Here is a 4,388-nt window from a genome sequence, read left to right on the forward strand (position 1 = left end):
CCTTCCGTTTTTAAAGTAAGAAATATATTTACATTTGCAAAGGAGGTCATGGCACCAGAACCTGGTAACTTGGTCTATGTTGCAAAAAGAACAGTGTTGTATCCACATTCAAGAATGGTCAGCAGTGTCATAAGAAGGTCATTGACCCTTTCTGCTCAGCCAAGGTAAGTGCCAGCATCTTCTCTTTGCTCCTGCAGCACCTCCCACCAAGGCTTATGCTCTGCCACTCTCACTATCGCATACAACATGAATTCCAACCCCCTTACAAATTCAGTGGCACTGCCTTCACAATTGTCATCCACTCCCCCTTACTCTGATATCCTTACACTGACTGATCATGGTTGGAAGTCCGACTGTCTGGAGGACAAGCAGCAGGCTGGAAAAACACAGCAAGCCAGGCAGCATCAGGAGGTGGAGAAGTCAACATTTTGGGTATTATCCGTTTTTGCTTGTGAACTTTGGATTCCAGAATCTGCAGTTGTTTTGTCTCTGACTGTCTAGGGAGGCAGGCTGACCAGGGCAGTACTTCAATACAGTGGTCCACTCCAAGATCATGAGTAATCCCCATGTTTTGCAGGGAATGATAGTCTATCCAAGCCCGGTTTAGCAGTGGCACATTACCCTGCACAAGTAAGGGACAGACACCAACTTCAAAACCACACTCCATAAAATTTGTAAAGTTCTCACATGTAAAATGAGCTGATATCTACGTATTTGTGTGAGAAAAGCTGACCTACACTAAGCCAAAAAACTTCCATGCATGCCTCCAAACTTGATCTCCAGATTGGAATGTCATGTTCAGCATATCCCCATCTTAATTATAGTTATATTGCTCGACATTATCGTAACAATGAGGTGAATTCTCTCCCAGATTAATGATCAAACACTGCCCCATGCAGGTCAGACTTCATACACTAGCCCAGTGATTGGAGCCCAGTCCCAGAATTTCACGTGGCTCATAGGGATGAGGGAGCAGAGTGTTCAGCATTTGGGAGCTAAAGGACCGTACTACTTACAATGGCCCTGTTGAAGATCTGGTTGTTATTGGCCATTTGGCAAGTGGGACTGAATGTGATTGAGAGCAGTTTTAGAATAAGACTCTCCGAAATGGCCATTCATCATGGAGGTCAATACTTGGAGGCATGCTCAGGAACATTTTGGGAAGCCACTGATTGAATTTGCTTCTGGGACTGTGATGACCCTGATGTGGATTTTTGCACGGGTGTCCAGTGCCTGTGTGGATTTGTGTATTCAGCACAGAATAAAACAGGAGCTTTCTCAATGTCTGATGATGTGGTGCCACCTTTCAATCACAAGCTCATCCTTCACTGTCAATGGTGAACTCAACATCCCCAGCAACTATCCAAATGATGGAAACATACCCTGACCAACAGCCCAACAATTTCATTGGTCAAGTTCATTGCCTCTGCTTTCTCTCGCATTGTCAGAGCAGGACTCAGGATGTTTATGTTATTCTCCTGGTAAGATGCTCTATGTGTAATTTGTTCTTATCATTAATGCAAAAAAAACACAAGTGCTCATGAAGGGCACAGTGACAAGTCAGTTAGACCCTCAGCATTGGATTGCACACAGCACTGATTACAAGAATCGTTCCTGATGTGTTTTCCACAGTTGTATCAAGTGCCCAGTATCCTGACCCCAGAGAAGGCAGTGATGTTACCCTCAGCTGTACAATCTCCAAACTCTCGGATATAGTCTGTCTCCAATGGAAACAGAGAGATTCATCTTGGCAGAATGATGGGAAAACCGATCAGATCCAAGTAAATGATACAGTCTATCTGATGGTCAAACATGTTACTGTGGAGGATGAGAAGTTGTATATGTGTGAAGTACAGGAAAATAGATCCATAATTCACACAGTGGAAGTAGATTTTTATGTATACCAGGGTAAGTGCAGCTTCCTCATCTGAACATTAAAGAATTACTGACATAAAACCGCTTCATTTAACATGAACCTCGTGGATGTTAATTATCTTTCATGTTGTCGGTCAGAATGAGGCTTCCTACTGCACATTTCAACAGTGAACTAAATTTGACCTCTCTCCTCTCATTAACCCTTTTCGTTGAGTTCTGCTGCTAATCACAATGATTCCAGTTACTGCACACTCTGGGCTTCAAATAAACATTGAGTTAGGAGTAAGACAAAGGGAAGAGGGAAGGTCAGGGAGTGGCCATGAATGGAGAGGGAAACATAGAATTCAAGAGCAGGAGTAGGTCAGTCAGTCCTTCCAGCTTACTCCCCATTCGGTGTCATCATAGCTAATCATCCAACACACTACCTTGTTCCCCCTTTCTCCCATTATGCTTTGATCCTTAGAGCCTGAAGGACTGTTTTTAATTCCTTCTTGAAAGCATTCCATGTTTTGGCCTCATTCATATGTTGTGGTGTGAATTCAACGAGCTCACCACTCTCTGGCTGAAGAAACATCTGTTCATCCTAGTGATAAATGGCTTCCTCCATATCATAAGACTGTGACACCTGCTTTTGGATTCCCCAGTTGTCAGGAACATCCTTCCTACATTTACTGTCTTGATCTGTTGGAACTTTATGGGTGTCTATGAGACTTGCCCCTCATTTTTCTGAATTTCAGTGAGCACAATTTTAATTGATCCAGTCTCTCTTCATATGTCAATCCTTCCATCCCAGGAATCTGTCTGGTAAAACTTCTTTGAGTTCCTTGTGTAAGGGTTAGGGTTAGGGTTAGGATTCCTCTGAAATGGAGCCCAAAACTGCATGCAGTACATCAAGTGCAGTCTTACCCATACCATTTATTTTTGCAGCAAGGAACCCTGCTCCTGTATGTCTCTTCTTTGGATCTAATACTATCCATAATTTCCATTATTAGCTATGGTCAGGCTACCTTTCCCCATTTTATTTTTGTGCCATACAGAAATGAACACTTCCTCCATGCACTCTTTAAATGTTTGCTACTGCCTATCCACTGTCATCCTCTTCAATAATGTTCCCCTATTTATCATAGGCAGCTCATGTATCCAACCATCGTAATTTCCTTTATTTAGATTCAAGACCTGAGTCTCTGAATCAATTACGTTACTCAGATTAGATTAGATTCCCTACAGTGTGGAAACAGGCCCTTCAGCCCAACAAGTGCACACCGACCCTCCGAAGAGTAACCCACCCAGACACATTTCCCTCTGACTAATACACCTGACCTGGCAATTTAGCATGGCCAATACACCTGACCTGCACACCTTAAGACTGTGGGGGGAAACCGGAGCACCCAGAGGAAACCCACGTAGACACGGGGAGAATATGCAAACGCCACACAGACAGTTGCCCGAGGCTGGAATTGAACCTGGGACCCTGGTGCTGTGAGGCAGCAGTGCTAACCACTGAGCCACCGTGTCGCCCATTATGAAGTATTATGTCATTTTATGACATAAAATCTAGCCTCACACAGCTAGATTGCTTCTTATTTTCTTCTGATTCTCCAATACCCAGTTCTCTTGTTGATTCCTCCAAGTAATCTTCCGGAAAAACATCTTGATCATAGTCTATGAATTCCTTCTCAATAGTGTTTCTGTTGTTCAAATTATGTGCAGACTAATGTCACCTATAATTGCAGCTGGACATTTACTGCTTGCATCTCTAATTTCCTGTTTAATGCCTTCTCTAAAATTACCACTACAGCCTGAGAGGGAGGGGGAGTTGAAGTGTTGAGCCAAGGGGTCGTTGGGTTGGTTGGTGCGGGTGTTCCAGAGGTGTTCTCTGAAACGTTCCGCAAGTCCCCCTCCCACTCCACCAAGAACATGCAGGTCCTTGGACTCCTCCATCGCCAGACCATAGCAACATGACGGCTGGAGGAAGAGTGCCTCATCTTCCGCCTAGGAACCCTCCAACCACAAGGGATGAACTCAGATTTCTCCAGTTTCCTCATTTCCCCTCCCCCCACCTTGTCTCAGTCCCAACCCTCGAACTCAACACCACCTTCCTAACCTGCAATCTTTATCCTGACCTCTCCACCCCAACCCCCACTCCAGCCTATCGCCCTCACCTTAACCTCCTTCCACCTATCGCATTTCCAATGCCCCTCCCCCAAGTCCCTCCTTCCTACCTTTTATCTTAGCCTGCTTGGCACACTTCCTCATTCCTGAAGAAGGGCTCATGCCTGAAACGTCGATTCTCCTGCTCCTTGGATGCTGCCTGACCTGCTGCGCTTTTCCAGCAACACATTTTCAGCTCTGATCGCCAGCATCTGCAGTCCTCACTTTCTCCTGTGTGTGTCTGGGGTGGAGGTTGTAGTGTGAGAGAGATTGTGTATGTAAAGTGGTCTAAGTCTGAGAGGATGCATATGTGAGTGTGGGAGTGTGTGTGTTTGTCGGAGTGTGTGTGTGTCTGTGTGCGT

The 4,388-nt window shown here is 44.9% G+C and overlaps 1 long non-coding RNA gene across 1 annotated transcript in view; it reads left to right on the forward strand.

Annotated features, from left to right (window-relative positions):
* Window positions 1–1,683, forward strand: part of LOC122556495 — a 14,371-nt gene extending 12,688 nt beyond the window's left edge. Inside the window, exon 3 of the long non-coding RNA XR_006313547.1 lies at window positions 1,633–1,683. This is a non-coding gene — a long non-coding RNA (uncharacterized LOC122556495). The remainder of the gene's footprint in view (window positions 1–1,632) is intronic.
* The last annotated feature ends 2,705 nt before the right edge of the window (window positions 1,684–4,388 follow it).

This window comes from Chiloscyllium plagiosum, chromosome 14 (genome assembly GCF_004010195.1).
Source record: "Chiloscyllium plagiosum isolate BGI_BamShark_2017 chromosome 14, ASM401019v2, whole genome shotgun sequence".
In the NCBI taxonomy this organism is placed as follows: Eukaryota; Metazoa; Chordata; class Chondrichthyes; order Orectolobiformes; family Hemiscylliidae; genus Chiloscyllium; species Chiloscyllium plagiosum.